General features: G+C 37.2%; 1 protein-coding gene across 1 annotated transcript in view; it reads right to left on the bottom strand.

Annotated features, from left to right (window-relative positions):
- Positions 1-19,765, bottom strand: part of ATP7A (ATPase copper transporting alpha) — a 153,784-nt gene that overhangs the window by 16,156 nt on the left and 117,863 nt on the right. The window lies entirely within an intron of this gene.

Below are 19,765 nucleotides of genomic sequence, written 5' to 3' on the forward strand. Positions count from 1 at the left end.
TTTTTATGCCAGTACCATGCTGTTTTGATTACTGTAGCCTTGTAGTATAGTTTGATATCAGATAGTGTGATACCTCCAACTTTGTTCTTCTTTCTCAAGATTGCCGTGGCTATTTGGGGTCTTTTATGGTTCCATATAAATTTTAGCATTATATGTTCTAGTTCTCTGAAAAATGCCATTGGTGTTTTGATAGGGATTGCACTGAATCTATAGATTGTTTGGGGTAGTATGGCCATTTTAACAATGTTGATTCTTCCTACTCATGAACAGGGTATATGTTTCCATTTATTTGTATCTTCTCCAATTTCTTTTTTTAATAACTTATAATTTTCTGAAAACAGGTCTTCTACCTTCTTGGTTAATTTGATTCCCAGGTATTTTATAGTTTTTGACGCAATTGTAAATGAGATTGTTCTCTTAATTTCTCTTTCTGAAAGTTCATCATTGGTGTATAAAAATGCCACTGACTTCTGAATATTTATTTTATAACCTGCTACTTTACTGAATCCATTGATCAGTTCTAACAGTTTTTTGGTGGAATCTTTAGGGTTCTCTCTATGTAGTATCATGTCATCGGCAAATAACAAATGTTTTATTTCTTCCTTTCCAATTCGGATGCATTTTATTTCTCTTTCTTGTCTTATTACTGTGGCTGACTTCCAATACAATGTTGAAGAGGAGTGGTGAAAGTGGGCATCCTTGTCTTGTTCCTGATCTTAAGGAAAATGTTTTTAGCCTTTCCCCAATGAGTATGATGTTAACTATAGGTTCATCATACATGGCCTTTATTATGTTGAGGCATGTTCCCTCTGTTCCCACTTTGCTGAGAGTTTTTATCATAAATGGATGCTGGATTTTGTCAAACCTTTTTCTGCATCTGTTGATATATGGTTTTTATCTTTCCATTTGTTAATGTGGTGTATCACATTAATTGATTTGTGGATATGGAACCAACCTTGCATCCCAGGAATAAATCCAACTTGATCATGGTCTATGATATTTTTAATGTATTGCTAAATTCGGTTTGCTAATGTTTTGTTGAAGTTTTCTGCATCAATGCTCATATAGGCCTATAGTTTTCTTTTTTTGTAATGTCTTTGTCTGGTTTTGGAATCAAGGTAATGGTGGCCTCATAAAAGGAGTTAGGGAGCCTTCCTTCTTCTCGAATTTTTTGGAATAGTTTGAGATGAATAGGTGATAATTTTTCTTTGAATGTTTGGTAAAATTCGCCTATGAAGCCATCTGGTCCAGGACTTTTGTTTTTTAGGTTTTTGATTGCTGATCCTAGTTCATTGGTGATAATCAGTCAGTTCAAATTTTCTGTTTCTTCTTGACTCAGTCTTGGGAGATTGTATGTTTCTAGGAATGTGTCCATTTCTTCCAGATTGTCTAATTTGTTGGCGTATAATTGCTCGTAGTATTTTCTTATGATCCATTGTATTTCTGTGGAGTCCGTGGTTATTTCTCCTCTTTCATTTCTGATTTTATTTATTTGAGTCCTCTCTCTTTTTTCCTAGATGAGTCTGGCTAATGGTCTGTCAATTTTGTTTATCCTTTCAAAGAACCAGCTACTGGTTTCATTAATTTTTGGTATTGTTTTTCTAGACTCTATTTCATTTATTTTTGTACTGATCTTTATTATTTCCTTCTTTCTATTCACTTTCGGCTTTGTTTGCTGTTCTTTTACTAGTTCTTTTAAGTGTAAAGTTAGATTGTTTATTTGAATTTTCTCTTGTTTCTTGAGGTAGGCCTGTCTTGCAATAAATTTCCCTCTTAGAACTGTTTTCGCTGGGTCTCATAGATTTTAAGTCGTGTTTTCATTTTCATTTGTCTCTAGGTATCTTTTGATTTCTTCCTTGATCTCATTAATAACCCATTCATTGTTTAGTAGCATGTTATTTAGCCTCCATGTGTTCGTGTATTTTCTAGGTGTTTTTTTTTTTGTAGTTGATTTCTAGTTTCAAACCATTGTGATCGGAGAAGACAATTGATATGATTTCAATCTTCTTAAATTTATCGATATTTGTTTTGTGTCCTAACATGTGGTCTATCCTTGAAAATGTTCTATGTGCACTTGAGAAGAATGTATATTTTGCTGACGAGATAAAATGCTATGAAAATATCTATTAAATCCATCTGGCCTAATGTGTCTTTTAGGCTCATTGTTTCTTTGTTGATTCTTTGTCTGGAAGATCTGTCCCTTGGTGTCAATGTGGTGTTAAAGTCTCCTACTCTGAGTGTATTAATATTGATCTCTCATTTTATGTCAGTCTATTATTGTTTTATGTATGTAGGTGCTCCTATGTTGGGTACATACATGTTTACTAGGGTTATGTCCTCTTGCTTTATTGATCCCTTTATCTTTATGTAATGCCCTTTTTTGTCTCATACCTTTGTTTTAAAGTCTATTTTATCTGATATAAGTACAGCTACCCTGGCTTTTTTTTTTTTCATTTCTATTTTCGTGAAATATCTTTTTCCATGCCTTTACTTTCAGTCTGTGAGTGTTGTTTGATCTGAATTGGTCTCTTGTAGACAGAATATGCATGGGTCTTGTTTTCTTATCCATTCAGCTACCCTATGTCTTTTGCTTGGAGCATTTAATCTTTGTACATTTAAAGTGATTACTGATAGGTACATAGTTACTGCCATTTTATTATTCGTATTTGTTATTTCGATTTTCTTTTTTACTCCTTTTCTTTTACAGAAGTCCCTTTAACATTTCTTCTAATACTGGCTTATTGGTGATGAATTCCTTAAGCTTTTTCCTGTCTGGAAAGCTCTTTATCTCACCTTCCATTTTAATCGAAAGCCTTGCTGGGTAGACTATTCGTGGTAGTCAGCAGACATTCTTATGGGGGTACCCTTGTAAGTAACCAGCTTTCTTTCTCTTGCTGTTTTTAAGAGTCTCTCTTTGCCTTCGACCTTTGGCATTTTAATTATGATATATTTTGGTGTATTCCTCTTGTTTGAGACTCTTCATGCTTCCTGAACTTGTATGTCTAATTCCTTTGCCAGGTTAGGGAAGTTTTCTCATTATTTCTTCAAATAGAGTCTCAATTCCTTGCTCTCTCTCTTCCTCTTCAGGTACTCCTATGATTTGAATATTTTTACTCTTCATGTTGTCCCAGAGGTCTCTTAAACTATCTTCATTTTTTCTAATTCTTTTTTTCTTTTTGTTGTTCTGATTGAGTGTATTCAGCTACCTTGTCTTTCAATTCGCTGATTCGATCTTCTGCTTCGTCCAATCTACTGTTGAATCTTTCTAGTGTATGCTTCATTTCAGTTATTATATTCCTCATTTCTGTCTGGTTCTTTTTTATGGTTTCTATGTCCTTTTTAATGCTTACTATTTCCCTGTTGAGGTTCTCATTGTGCTCATCCATTCTCCCCATAAGTTCGTTGAGCATCCTTATAACCGTTATTCTGAACTCTGTCACTGGTAGGTTGCTTGTCTCCATTTCATTTAACTTATTTTCTGGAGTTTTCTCTTGTTGTTTCATTTGTGGCATGTTTCTTTGTCTTCTCATTTTATTAGCCTCTCTGTGTTCGTTTCTATGTGTCAGGAATATTTGTTTTGTCTCTCATCCTTGGCCAGATGGCCCAATGTGGAAAGTGTCCTATGTGGCCCAGTGGTGTACTCTACCTGATCCCTTGTGCCAGGAGCTCTGGACGTGACCTTTGTGTGGGTTGTGTGTGATCTTCTGTTGTCACCAAGCCTTTATTGTTGTTATTAGATCAGACGGTGGGATTAATGTTCAGGCTAATTGTGGGAATTGTCTGCACCCTCAGGATAAGAGTTCTTGTGTGGGCAGACCACATTGAGTGGGATTTGCCCTAGCAGGCTTGTGTACTTGTTGCAACTACCTTTGTGTGTATCACTACTGGAACTAGTCAGGAGTTGCTCTGTTGTGGTCTGGTGCTAGCCTTCAGACGCATTGGTTTTGTGGCCCTTTGGGAGGGACTCCCCTATAGGCCAAGGTCAGCCACTGCTTTTAATTGCTCAGGGCTACCAAGTAAGAACTACAAAGTGATCTGCTGATGGTTGTTGCCTATGCTGGATCGGCTTCGGTGTGTCTCCTTTATATTATTAGATGTAGGTGTTACGATCAGCTGGACTTCAGGTGATTCTCCATGTTGATTATTTTATAATTTCATTGTAATTTCAATGCAGTCCTAGGAGGAGATGAATCCTGCTTTTACCTAGTCTGCCATCTTCTCAAACTGTTTTTTTGTAAGTAGAAAGGGTACATTCTAAAATAACAATAAAATAAAAAGTATAATATAATACATAAACTAGTGACAGTCGTTTATTATCATCAAGTATATTCACTGTACATAATTGTATGTACTATACATTTTTTCTTTTTATTGAAGTATAACATACACTAAGAAAAATACACAAACCAATAAATTATCCTCAAGTGAACATACGTATGTAACTACCACCCAAATCAAGGAAGAGAACATTATTGGCAGCAGGGCTTTCTCATAGCAAGAAGTTTGGGCTCCAATTTTCATATGTAGTAAAACAAACTTAATGAGCATTTTTATGGAGTTTGTTATAATTTGGGTTTTACTTTATAGTTTATTTAATATTTTTAGAAATCTAAATTTCCATGTGTTTAGTTTTCTTAAAGTAATGTTTATCACCTATTCAAGTAAATACAAACATATTTGCAGGGGTGATATGTAAGCTACAATTTTTTAAATGAACTTCTATACACTTTTTTTTGGTAAATGAAATCTACTGAATATAAATATATCTTTTTCTGTTTGTTAAAGCAACTGATGGTGTCACTTCTTCCAAAGCATGTATAATAGTACAAGGAGTAAGACCACATTTTTGTGTTCTGAAATTCAGACTGTATTTCTACTAGCTTTGCTTATTGGTTCAGTTTTCTCTACAAAAACCTTAAAATAAAAGCTGTTTCTAAATCTTATAATCATAAATTCCATGAGTGTTTTTCCTAAAATATATCTTTAATACTAACTACCCTGGATTCTTTTCTTGAGAAATGGGGATGTTGAAGCACAGAGGGATTAAGTGACACATCCAAGGCCATATAGACTTACTCTTTGTGAACACAGAGCTGTTAGGTGCAACATTGACAAAGTTGACTCTTGCCTAAGCCTGAAAATCAATTTATCATGAAGTGGCATGAATCACCCACGTATGTGCTATACGTATATATGACTGGCAGTACAGTGGGTTTGTTTACATCAGCATCACCACAAGCATGTGAATAATGTGTTGCACTAGAATATTATAATAGCTACTTTGTCACTAGGTAATAGGAATTTTTCAGCTGCATTGTAAACTTATGGAAGCACCATCATATATGCAGTCTGTCATTGACCAAAATGTCATTGTACAGGGTATGTCTACAGTTGTGACTTGCAAAACTGATTAAGAAAACAAAACAAAATAAAAGGCTTTTTACTCTATAATCTGAGCTACCAGAGAAAGGAAAGGTAGAGACTGTTGCTAATGATTGAGAAAAAGGAGATCTACCCAATTTCTGTTTTACTTCTATCTTTTCTATCAAAATGAATGGACTTACCATACAAATAAGGAGGTGAAATGTATTTAGGAAAAAAACTGATGAAAAATAAGGATTGAAATTTAAAAAAAACTGATTTAAAGAAAAAATATGTAATTAATAGTACCTGTGTTATGCAAATATGACACAAATGATGATGGTCCTCGAATGACTAAAGCTTGGAAAACTTTTGTGTGGTAGATAAGATATCCCTGGTGAATATTTTACTTTACATGGCAAAAGAGACTTTGCAGATAAAATTAGGATTGCTAATCAGTTGACTTTAAAATAGGGAGATTTGCTGTGGAATAGATAGTACAACATAAAAAGCAATAGCTGAATGATTGAAAGAACATGCCATACATTTATTTGAACCAAATGTATTCTTGGAAATAAATCTTTGATAACTATAAAGTAAAATAAAATAAAATAAAATAAAATAGGGAGATTATCCTTCATTATCCACATGGGTCCAATGAAATCACATGAGCCCTTAAAAGTGGGAAACCCTTCCTGGCTGCAATTGGAGAGATATGACATTAAGAGGCAGGAGAGATTTGAAGTATGAATAGGACTTGACCATTTATGGCTCTGAAGATGGAGAAAGGAGACCATGAGACAATCAATGTAACTGGCCTCTAGAAGCTAAAATGGCCATCAGCTGATAGGCAGCAAGGAAATGGTGACCTCAGTCCTACAACCATAAGGAATTGAATTTGGCCAACAATCCAAATGAGCAAGGAAACGGATTCTCCCCTACAGCCTCCAGAAGGAAATGCAGCCTTGCTGACACCTTGAGTTTAGCCCTTGAGTCTAGTTGAGTTTAGGAGATCTGTGTTGGACTTCTGGCCTACAGAACTGTGAGATAATAAATTGTATTGTTTTAGACCAGGAAATTATGGTGATGTGTTATAGTAGCCATAGAAAGTTAATATACTTGTCATGAATCTTGACTTCAACAAGGCATCTGATAGTCTTGTGCCCAAGACAGATATATGAGGCATAGGTTAGTGGAGTTAGGTGCACTAACATCTTGTTAAGGTATCTGTTAATGTAGCAGTCTCAGTCTGGAAAAAAAGGTCTTAGTGGCTTGCTACAAATCTTCATCCTCATGTCTTCCTTAAGTAAACAATGTTATCAGTGAGTTTTAAGATTCTAAAAGCTTGGCACAAGACTGGAAAGCATGGTAAATACATTAAATGACAAAGTCAAGATTTAAAAATAGACTATAATTATGCAATTTAATTGAGATAAACTCAAGTCTGATTTTTTCATCCTACAAACTTGATACGCGTTAGTCATACTAGAGATGACTAGAACTCAATGTTAGAAAACCACAGGCCCAAAATGGCATCATTCATGCTAAAGCCCATGGCGTAACTGCTGTTTTGACCTTTACTAGAAATGTAAAATCTTAATCAACCAATCTGGAATTTTCTGGTCAACATCAATGAGGTCATCTTTCACATAGGCCTTCTCCAAAACCCCCCAAAAGGAAGAAGAGACAATCTGCATGATAAAACTTTTTCCTTTCCCTTCCCCCACAAAAAGAAAGTCCTGGCTTAAAAATAATTCTTTGGCCTAATTCAGTTTCATTTCTTTTGCTAATAGCTCCCTTGTCTCACCCTTCTTCCCCCCACTCCAGCTTTATTGAAATATGATGGACAATTAGTTGCTAACATTTACATTGTACAATTCAATGAGTTTTTTTTTTCAATTATTATTGGCATACAATAATATATTAGTTTCAGTTGTACAACATAGTGATTAAAGTTCAAGTGATCACCCCACTAAATCTAGTACTCTTCTTTCCCCTTACATATTTATTACAACACTGTTGACTATTTTCTTTATGCTACACTTTATATCTCCATGACTATTTTGTAACTATTCATTTGTATAGTTACAAAATAATCCCTTCACCCTTTTTCACCATCTCCCCAAACCTCCTCCTGATGAGTAGCTCTCAAAATATTTTCTGTATCTATGAGTTTGTTTCCATTTTTATTGTTATTGCATTTATTTTGTTCTTTAGATTACACATGTATGTGAAATCATGTGGTATTTGTCTTTCTCTATCTGACTTAGTGCATTCAGAGCAATACCTTCTAGGTCCATCAAGGCAATATTTTTTTCCATTCCTTTCCTTTTAGTCTGTGTGGGTCTTTTAACCTGAAGTGAGTCTATCATAGGCAGCATATGTAGGGGGCTTGTTTTCTTAACCATTCAGCCACCATTTGGTTGGAGCACTTAATTCTTTTCCATTTGAGGTAGTCGTTGATAGATATGCAGTTATTACCATTTTTGTTCATGATTTTGATACATGTTTTTTCTTCTAAAGAAGAAAAAACGTAATACTGGCTTGGCATTGATGAATTCCTTTAGCTTATTTTTGTCTGGTAAGTTCTTTATCTGTCCTTCGACTATAAATGATAGCTTCGTTGGGTAAAATGTTCTTATTTGTAGATCCTGGGTTTTCATCACTTTGAACATTTTGTGCCAAGCCCTCTGTCCTGCAAAGTTTCTTTTGAGAAATCAGCTGCCAGTCTTATGGGTGCTCGCTTATAGGTAACTAACTGCTTATCTCTTGCTGCTTTTCAGATTCTCTCTTTGTATTCAACCTCTGTCATTTTAATTATGATGTGTCTTGGTGTGGGCCTCTTTGGGTTCCTGGTTTTGGGGACTCTCTGAGCTTCCTGGGTTTGTTTGTCTATTTCTTTCACCAGGTTAGGGAAGTTTTCCATCATGATTTCTTCAAATAGCTTTTCCACTTCTTATTCTCCCTCTCCTCCTTCAGGTACCCCTATTACACGGATATTTTTACACTTAATTTTGTCCCAAAGACTTTAAATTATTCTTATATTCTTGGCTTCTTTTTTCTTGCCGTTCTGTTGGATGACCTTGGCTTTCTCATCCTCTATATTGGTAGTTTGATTTTCTTCTTCATTTACTCTGTTAATTCACTCTAATATACTCTTCACTCTCAGATAATGTATTCTTCATTTCTGACTGGTTTCCTTTTGTAATTTCCATTTCCATTTTTATGTTTTTTATCTCTTTGTTAAAGTTCTCACTGAGTTCATCTATCCTTCCCCTAAATTCATTGAGCATCTTTATAACCAGTGTTTTGAACTCTGCATCTGTTAGATTGCTTGGCTCCATTATTCCTGGATCTTTGTTCTATTCTCTCATATGCATTCTGCTTCATTTTCTTCCCATCTTGGCTGCCTTTCTGTGTCTGTTTCTATGTACTAAGCAAAGCTCCTAAGTCTCCTGGTTTTATTAGTGTGGCTTTGTGTAGTAGGTGTCCAGAGGCACAGACCTGAGAGGGGTTCAGCTGCAGGCCAAATTTAGATTGGGGCCACCTGTTAAGATTCAGGAAGCAATCTACAGATGCTGTGCTTATCGTTGCCTCAAGAAACCATGCCAGAAACGGGTCAGCTGCCACCAGTGTGGGTCCTGGAGCTTGCTCAGAAAGTTGCACAGGACTTGCCAAGGATATAATTGAATGTGCCTTGGGTTGGACTGCGATTTGGGGGAGGTGGAGTTTCAGGGAATCCTCTGGGCGGAGCAACCTCTGTTATCCAGTTTGTTGACATCTCAGCTATGGCGGCACTGTGTCTGCACACTGGGAGAGGGGAGGGCTCAACAGAGGGACAATGGATACCAGCAGCACTTCTGCCCGGGAGAAAACCTCGCCTCTGGCCCACGCTCCAACAATTCAGCATCCCCTCGTAAGTCCCTGATGCCCCCTGAGAGGCCAACAGTGTGCTGGTGCTCAGAGAGAGCAAGTCTGTCACTGAGAAAGTCCAGTCGCGGACTTAGCACCTTTAAGAGGCATCTGCAGCTGCTGGCTGCTGCTGCTGTAGCCTCTGTCCTACTTGGCCAATTGGGACGGGGCAGCCTCACGTCCTTACCCAGTCCTACCTCCTTCTGTTGCATGGTACTTTCTTATTTCTCTCCTTAGTTGTAGGGCTTGTTCATCTAGACCCCAGGCGACTCTGCTTGCTGTTTGTTCTGTGTTTTCATCACAACTTTGATGTGGTCGTAAGAGCAGATAAACAAAGCCTCTATCATATATGCCATTTTGACTTCTCTCTCACCCTTCTTCCTATAAAAGCCCTTCATTTTGTACAACTCCTTGGAACTCCCTTCTAGTTGCTAGATGAGATACTGCCAGTTTCATGAATTCCTTTAAAAAGCCAATTAGATCTTCAAATTTACTCGGTTGCATTTTGTTCTTTAACATTAGTCTCTGTCCTCTATAGGTAATTAATAATAAAAATTTGATAAATGTTTTAATACAAGTATAAACAGTGTGTTTAGTTTCAAGATGTCAATTTCAGAAGTGCATTATTGTGGAAAAGTGGCCTAATGACTACCAACATGAAGAATACTTAGGTTTTTTAGTTAATTGAAAACTCAACGTGAACCAGACAGCAACGTAGTTGCCCTCAAAAGCTACTGCAAATACTTCCACTCTGCTTGACATTGGTAAGCCCACAATTGTTTTGAGGGCCACATAATACAATGCACTTTAACTAAATATACTTCACAAGAAGCCAGGCAGGATGTTAGAGAGTATGGTAATCACCTCATATGATGAACATTTGGGAGAGCCAGATACACTGGACTTGAAAAGGAGACCTGGGGGGCAGGGAGGACACGAAAAGCGGTTTTCAAATGAGCTGACTTGTGGGAGAATTTATTCTCTGTAGCCTCAAAGATCAGACTCTATTTAACAAAGTTAGAGATACACAAAAGAAGATATAAGTAGTTTTAATCTTACCTCTGTTAGCTGTGACAACCATTTGAATAATAGAAACCTCCTCTGGTTTTTTCCTCAATATCAACCAAACCATCTAAGCAGTTGGCAATCAATTCATATGTTAAGAGCCGAGCCGATTTCAAGATTCTGCCAGTTAATTAATACATACTTAATCATTCTGTCATATCTAGGGATAAGATTAATTATGGGTTCCTCTCTTTTAAAAATGCATTTTCTCAGTTTAGTTACTATTTCCTTGGCTATCTTCTAGAATTAGCAAGATAAAAAGTACTTGTCTACAATGTCACCATAAAATTAATTAATTTAAAAAAGTACATGTCTAATGTTGGGGAGCAGTCCCTGGTTGACTGACATATGGATTTTACATTGCCCAGAGGAAGGTAGCATCTTCAGGTCACTCTCAAACAGCCCCTGCAGTGTTCAGCTGATGGTGACATTGGAGCACCAAGCAGGAAAGCCGAGCAACACACGTAGAAGAGTCTATTAGAAAGTCATCCTCTTGGGGACGTTTACTGACCAAATAGTGTAGAGATGAAAGATATAAGAACATAGTTTAAGCAAAGATCCCTTTCTTCCCAAGAAGTTGGCGGATGGTTCTGTGACTTGCCTTGTGCTCATCTCAACCACTCACTCCTACATATTCCTAAGGCCATGGGAGAGAGGCACTGAATTTTAATCTGTACCTACCTTGCTTGGATGCTAACCAATTTTTCTTAGGGAAAATTTCCAGTGTCAATTTAAGAATGCCTAAACCTGTAGAGAATTTTTTTAATAAAAAAATGAAATTGACATTATGCCTGGAAGCAAGATCTCAACAGAGAAAAAAATCCTTCAAAGAATAACAGTTTGTAGTTTCTTTTATGCATTTAAAGAGGGGCTGTAAGGATAATTACATGAAGGTGGAAGAAAGCAAGGTGGAGATTAGAATACAGGATAGTTAACAAGATTATATGCTCTCTTGAGGGTGGTCACTTTTAGAAGGAGGGGTCTGAGAGGGAGCATTTCAAAGGTGTGTTAACCTAGATGCACAGAAACTATGGACATGGCTTATTTAAGGCAAAGACAAGTCTTTTACTAAAGAAGTTACATGCCTGGGATGCGACTACCCACCATGACCTGCCCAGTTAAGAATTTATGATCAGATCACCCTGCGAGGTTAGTTTCCGTAGAACCCCTTTTTCATCCACACTATACTTAATCCTGTATTGAATACCGAAAATTTGCTAAGAGAGTAGATTTCAGATGCTCCCAGAACATTAAAAAAATGGTAATTAGAAGAGAAGATATATTAATTAGCTGGCCTGTAGTAATCATTTTGTAGCCAAGCCCCTAGTATTTCTGGCAGCTAGAATTAAATAATTTAATTAGGCCTTTGTGCACATTAACTGCTCTTCTTGCTTAACTCCTTTTGTTCTTGCAATATAATTTTGTGTTGCTGATGTGCTCTTTCTTTGTCAAGCAGGAGGAGATATCTTCAGGGTCTTGAGGAGAATTTATGAGTGTGTTTTGCAGAAGGAAGGAATATCTCCAAGGTAGCTGTGACCAGCTGCTGGTGTCCAAGAGACTGATGTAAAAAACGTGTTATCTCTGACTCAAAAAACACAGACTTCTCTCTCAGTTCCCTGGAATTACCCATCTCCCTCCTCCTCTTTAAAACTTCTCTGCTTGGTCCAGAACTTTGGAGATGATCTTTGGACATTAGTCTAGGGTCTTACCAGGCTGCCCTCTTCCTGAATAAAGCAACTTTTCCTCTCCACCCAACACTTGTCTCTCAAGTATTGGCTTTCAAGCAGCAAGCAGCCAAACTTTGTTTGTTTGTTTGTTTGACTGTTTGTTTTGGTAACAATTTCACTATGTATATGTGTATCAAGTCATCATGTACACATTAACTGTATACAATTCTTATTTTAAAAAAATTTAAAAGAATGCAAAATTAGTTGCTTCTCATTTTCATCGCACCCATCACTCAGCCATAGGTTAAAAAACCATCTCTGTTTAGCTTCGTATGTACACAAAGGAAAAATTGAAAAGGCATGTGCCACGATGTTACCATGGTCATCACTAAGTAGTGAATTACAGGTGGCTTTATTTGAAAAAAGAAAAACAATGAAAAATCATCTATGTACTTATAAAATGTTCCTTACAAGTATTGAAATCTTCCAACAGCAGCTTTAATGGAATGACCCTTGGATTCTGTCTTCTGTTGGAGACTAGATTAGCTTCTTCCTTAATGTCAGCTTTTACAAACTTTATCTACAACTGAAAAGCTACAACCCTCAAGTTGCTCTGGAGCTCAGGGTGCTTAAGAGAGATGTTACTACACACACAGGTTCTAGAGCTGTTTGCGTTAGTGGCAATGGGTCTCAGGCCCTGTGGAATAGGGGCAATCAGCAGCCTCAGGCGAACATATCCTTTAGAGTTATTGTTATTTCTTACTACCAGATCTTAATTTTTTTTTCTTAATCTGGTAGAAATGCTCTGAACAGGGCACATCTGTTTTGGGTTCTACTCACTGAGTTACCTTACGTCATTTTACTTCTCATTGCCTGTGTTTTCTCCATCTGTATCAATTAGAGTTCATTCAGAGAAGAACTGCTTTGAGTGATACAGAATAAGGGATTTATGATAGGAGTCAGCACTTACACGATTGTAGGAAGTGATGGAGCAGTTTATGCAGGTTGTTGCCTCTACATCTAGTGTTGAGTCTGCAGTGGCTATATGTCACCCAGAATGGCAGTCAGGGAGGAAAAAGGACAAATCAGAACCTGTGCGAGGAACTGAAATCCACAAAGACAACTGGAACCCAGAAGGACAAACAGAACCCGTGTCTGTCTCTTACATCTCTAGTCTCAATGCTGTGAGTGACCACAGGAGAGGATGGTGCCCTATATCACAAAACTACACTTGCACTTGGACCTAGCCTTACAGAAGCTGAAAGAGGAGGTCTGGTAGTAGCTAGATGAGCCTGGGGTCCATGTGCTGTCCCATACCAACAAAGTAAGTCAGGAGATCAGCAGTAATGTAAGCAAGCTACCACCATGCCCAAGGCTCTGCACCGATTTTTCAAGGGTAAAAAATATGTGGCTGAGACTTCACTTCTGCCTTCTAAATCTCATGGAAAATGTGTCTTGTAGTTAATCCCAATCCAACCTATACAGGGAAGGAAACTGTGAAATATAGTTCCAGTTTACCAAGGTGACATAGTACAAAGTCACCACCTCATCTATAAACCAAGAAACTTCATTTCCTTTAGCTATAAACTGCAGATTACCTGGACTATTGTGAGGATAACAAGAGATGTCATCTGGGCATGTGGGAAATAAAATCTCTTAAACAGAAATATTTTGCTTTTTTTTTTGAAACACACAAATTCATAATTTCAGCTTAGACATTTTCTCTTAATTTGAGTTTCATATATCCAGTTACCTACTCAACATCTCTTGGATATCTAATAGATATATCAAAATTATGTCTAAAACTGAACTTTTGACCTTTCTTTGTCTTGACTCCTAAACCAAACCATTCCATCTATTGCCTTCCCTATTTTAGTAAATGACAACTCCAGCCTTCTTAATGCTTAGGCCAAAAATCTTGCAGTCGTCCTTAACTTCTTTCTCATACTTCATAGCCAACATATCAGGAACCAGGAACTCCTGTTCTCTCAACATTCGCAGTATAACCATCTGCACTGCTACCATCTTGGCTTAAGCCACAATCATTGTCCATTATCTGGGTTATTGCCATAGCCTCCTAACTAGGGCTGCCAGATAAAATACAAGCCACCCAGTTAAATTTGAATTTCAGATAAACAACAGATAATATTTTTAGTATAAGTATGTTCCATATGGTATCCTCTGCCTGTAATGCTCTTCCCTCATCTATATGGCAAGCTCCTACTACCTTTAAGTATTTCCTCAAATTGTTACTATAGGAGTGATCTGAACTCCAGCATTGCCCTGGTAACATAGAGATTCACCATTCTTTTTGCCGATGCAGAACTAATTTCAGCTCAGAAAGATTAACGAGAGGTAAGATCTATTAAAGGCACGTTTTGAGGTAGAAGTGGGTCATGCTTAAACAGGCTATAACTGCATGGAAACAAAAATATGCTACCTGTGTGGAGCAGGGTTTTCAGCAAAGAGGGCTGTAACAACGTAAAAGCGAGAAGGTCGTTCTATATTTGGGCCATGATGGGTAGTTACAGAGGCATTCCTAGGTGGTTGGCACGTGAGGTCATTTTGATTGACAACTGGCTGTTCTAACACTGCCTAGTACACATGTGCTTATCCAGAATTCAGTCCGTTTTAATTGGATTCATGAACTTCTGGGCATAGGAATGATATCATAGTGATGGTATAATGAGGCTGAGGTTGTGGGCAGGTTAGGGTAGTACTTTCTGTGCAAGCGTCTGTGGCCAGATTAAACCAGCTATAGGTTTATGGCTCCCCGGTCCTTTGTCCCTCAGAATGCAGGAATGATTCCTTAACTACAAATGGGGTGTTCTTTGGGCGGTCTCTGGGCTGGACTGGGCTTCCCTTCCTTTATTCCCCTGTCGCTCATGTCTGACTACCTAACAAAATGTCAGCTTTTCAGTGAGGCTTTCTCTGACTACCTTATTTTAAATTGTAGCCCCCTCACCAATATCCATCTACTCTTCTCTCTTTTCTCTATAGCAATCATTATTATCGAACAGACTAAATATTTTGTTTACCATCTGTCTTCCCACATCAGAATCTAAGCTTTCTGGAGGCAGTGTTTTACTTTGTTTTTGTTATGTTTTGTTCACTGCTGTTATCCTCAGCACTAAGAACAGTACCTTATCCACAATAACATTCTGTAAATATTGTTTAATGAATGAATGCATGGATAAATGAATGAATAAACAAAGCTGTCTTTGAATAGGGGTATCTGGTCAAATTTTAACTATTGCCCAGAGCTTATTGGAGAAAGAAAAGAAGAGAGACAAGTAGGTGGTAAGTGTGCATCTTTGACAGATTTGTCGGTATTTCCAACTCATCCCAAAGAAGAGTAAGAATAAATGTTTTAAGGCAGTGCTTTTTATATTTTAATGCACATAGGAATCCCCTGAAGATCCTGTTAACATGCAGGTTCTGGTTCAACAGGTGTGGAGTGGGGCCTGATAGTCTGCATTTCTCACAAGCTCCCGGGTTGATGTCGATGCTGGCAGCCTGGGTACTACACTATGAGTAACAAGGTTTAAAGGTATTACTGAAACCTAGTCTCAGACAATATAGCCAAAATGTGATCAGCCGGGAAAGTTACTGCCAGTGGTTCAACCTAAGAAACAAAGTCATCTCTTTTGAATAGAGGTAGGTTCGTTGTGACTATTTGAAACAAGGACTTTGCCCAACAGCTATGGTCCTAAATTTAAGAATGCACTCAGCTATGTTTCAATGTGGGAGTGTTATTTTAATTGAACTGGCACAAATATGAAGAGTAACAATTATGGAGGAAAAGGGAAGGCTAACATTGCTAAGTTAAAGGACTCAAATTGGTATAGTGATTGGTATAGGGAGTATTTGGGGCAAGCAGGCTGTTATTTTGGTGCTCCTTAAAGGCTCCATACAGGGCCTCTCTAGAGGTAAAAGCAGTTCTCTTCAAAATAGGAAATTAGCAACTCGGGCAGCACCAGATCAATAACTGATCTTCATGTCCTAATGACTATAGCTAATTTGTCCTTCTACCCCTATGTGCTCAGGCCAATGAAATAATAGCAACTATTTACCAGTTGTTGTTGGTAGTGGTGCTGGTGGTGTTTTGGAAACACTTCCAAAACAATTCTGCAAGATGGGTATTATTATTCTTACTTTGCACTTGAAGAAACAGGTTCCCTTACATTAAGTAACTTACCCATGGTCACCTGTGATAGGCAGAATTATGGGTCTTTCAAAGCTGCCCACATCCTAATCTCTGGAACCTGTGAATATGTTACTTTACAGGGCAAAAGGGAATTTGCAGATGTGATTAAGGATCTCAAGATGGAGAAATTATTCTGGAATATCTGAGTGGACCCAATATAATCACAGGGGTCATTATAAGGAGGTAGAAGGGTCAGAGGTAATAGTAGAAAATGTGATGACAGAAAAAGAGATTAGAATAATATGAGGAAGGGGCCATGAGCCAAAGACATAGTCAGCCTCTAGAAGCTGAAAAAAAAACAAGGAAATGGATTTCCCCTAGAGCCTGTGTGAGAAATACAGCCATGCTGATACCTTGATTTTAGCCCTGAGACCTACTGCAGACTTCTAATCTCCAGAACTGTAAGATAATAAATTTGTTTTAAGACACTAAGTTTGTAATTTGTTACAGCAGCAATAGGAAACTAATAGTCATTCAGCTGGTAAGTGGCAGAACTGGGTTTTGCAAATATATCTAGTGGACTCTGAAATCAGTGCTCTTCCCATCACTATGGGAATGTGGTGCTTTTAAAGAAAGTGTGGATGCAAAAGTGAAAGGTAAAAAAGCTACAAGAAGAGCTCAGAAGAGCCAATCCTGGGTTCACCTTGCCCCAAAATTACCTCTTCCACATGCCCTGATGTTTTTCATTTCAAGAGTTATAAAGTTATTTGGATTAAAAAAGAACTCTTTAAATAATTGCACATACTTCTGGCCAGATCTAAAGGTAATTGGCACTTTTGGATGGATTTAGTTAATCTCACCTTGTCTTCTATTGTGGATAATAACTGCAATGAAAAAAAATAGGTTTTAATTGGGTGAGGTAAAGCAAGCAATGTTGAAGTAATAGGTGCACTTCAGTTTATAGACAGGCATGGGGGGCAGGGGGCAGGGTACTAACAATGACAAGCTGGGGGCCACTTGAGGGTAGTTTAAATACATTATACAAAAGGCTACTCAGCCTATTTTGAACTTTTCCAAAGAGAGGCCTAGCTGTATGGAAGTTTTCATATTTCTTAAATTGCATAAGATCCTATTTATACTAGCAACTTCCCTTAAACTTTGTCCTCAAGAGCCTTGCCTTTCATTCTTCCCTTGTAATTTATTTCTAAGTGCTGGCTCCGTGGCATAGCTGGTTAAAGCGCCTGTCTAGTAATACATTTCTACAACTAGTGGTCACACCTATGAAGAGGTAGCCAGTACGACTGGCTGGCCATAGTCAAATTTGTGAAAGAGGCAGCTCTAACTCTCTCGATTCTGAATTTTAGCAGGATCTTCAATGCCTTAACTGATCAAATATTCTCCAATAGGAAGGTTTTATGGTTTTTTGTTTTGTTTTTATTTGGAAGGTTTTGAAACCTCACCTGGGATGTTGCTATCACTGCAACATCCTTCTTGGAGGTTAGTCAAGACTCCAATAGAAAAGGAAGGCTGGCTAGCTAAGTGGACGCCTCAGGGATTTTACACATGTATTTCCATTTCCAATCCTATGTCATTACCCTGAATGGGGGGGATAGGAATTTGGGGGGAAATTAAGTCAGTTTCCTTACAAATAAGTTTAAAACTCTCTTCCTCCACTCAAAGCAGTGTTTGATATAAGAACGTCTTTTGGATGGGTTCCGCAAACACACTGTACAGGGCTCCCCAAATGCAAAAAAAAATAAAACAAAACAAACAAAAAAACTCGTCTATATTTAGCTCATTAGAGGTAGAGAATCTATCAAGAATGTATTAGAAACTACAAAGAAAAGAGGACAGTTATATTCCTTTCATTGTTTCTCATCCTCACTAAATGATACAGCAAGTGGAGTCTAAAGGAAAATAGGCTTCTTCCCTCCCATTCTTTGTGAATGCATGGTGCTGCATCCAATCCAGCCCAATCATTAATAGTCAAAAAAAAAAAAAAACTAAACTAAAAACACAGGGTAGTTTGAAACTGTTGGTAGAGCTGGATGATTTAACAAATGAGACACTGACAAGCAACACTTTTTTTTTTTTACAATACTATAATTATAAAGTTGAAGGCACATCCTTGGCATCTCAAATTATGATCAATTACAAGCTTATGAAAAAACAAACTACTGAATGTCTTGACTATAGTATATAGTAGATGATTATTGCACAACATCGTCCACTGCTGTTTTTGGGTAGCAAACAATCAATGTTTGACAATGTTTAGTTAACATTTCCTTAACTAAAAACAAGGTTGAGACGCCTGGTTCTGGCTACAAAAGGCATTTATTATCAATGCCATTACAGAAGCTATTTTAATTGGAAAACAAGAATTCTTGCTTGTGTGCTTTATCTCGTTACTCATACCAGATAAACTTTCCAAGGGACCACAGAAAGTTAGTGTAAAAATAGCTAATAATTTGGCATGAATCTATGTTTTTATATTTGGTAAAATACTATTTTTAAATATAGAAAAGTAAGAACTAAGTAAACAAAAATTCAAAGGGAGTGGTTCCAGGAATGTTTTTATTCTTACTAAAACAACCAGTAACCAGATGCCTCATCCAAAGAAAATAACAAAATAGAGTAAAATAAATAGTAAGTAGAATAATTTTAAAGTAAGATTCACAAATAATGGAAAAAATTCTCTAAGAACATACGTTCTTGATTTTAAGCTGTGTACATAAAAGATATGCAGCTTAAATTTTTGGAAGTACCTACAGTGCTATTTAAGCATTCTGAATAACAAATATATCTGAAAAAATAACTTTTAAAAAGTTAAAGCACAATATAAAATTACTTGTTCACAAGGCATCAGAGATAACGCTAAAATGTTGATATTAAACCAGAAAAAATAACATTTCTATTTTCACAAATGATAGCCATACTTCTTTAGACTACAACATAATACTCTAGTTCTGTTTTAACTTTTAAAATTCAAAAGTCATCTTTGGATATTTTGGATTAAAGGTGCCCTATCATTAAGTCTGAACCAGCACTGGATATCAAAATATCCTTGTTATCGTCAGACTGAGGGCATGGTTGCTGAGTGAATACAGAAGAGTGATAAAGGAACAATAAAGAACTTCAAATATTCAAAAATCAAATTCAAATACACTGTATTCCCCCCTCATCTGGAGTTTCGCTTTCCCCATTCAGTTACCTATGATCAACCGCAGTCCAAAAATATTAAATGGAAAAATCCAGAAATAGACAATTCATCAGTTTTAAATTGTGCGCCATTCTGAGAATCATGATGAAATCCCACGCTATCCTGCTCCATCCCACCTAGGACATGAATCATCCCTTTGTCCAGCGTATCCACGCTGTATACACTCCTTGTCCATTAGTTACTTAGTAGCCATCTTGGTTATTAGACTGTCGAGGTATCAAAGTGCTTGTATTCAAGTAACCCTTATTTTACTTAATAATGGCCCAAAGCGCAAGAGTAGTGATGCTGGCAATTTGGATATGCCAAAGAGAAGCAGTAAAATGTTTCCTTTAAGTGAAAAGGTATGTATGTAGAGGAAAAAACATAGTATATGTAGGGTTCAGTGCCATCTGC

The sequence above is a fragment of the Pteropus vampyrus genome, unplaced genomic scaffold (assembly GCF_000151845.1).
Source record: "Pteropus vampyrus isolate Shadow unplaced genomic scaffold, Pvam_2.0 Scaffold635, whole genome shotgun sequence".
Taxonomy (NCBI): domain Eukaryota; kingdom Metazoa; phylum Chordata; class Mammalia; order Chiroptera; family Pteropodidae; genus Pteropus; species Pteropus vampyrus.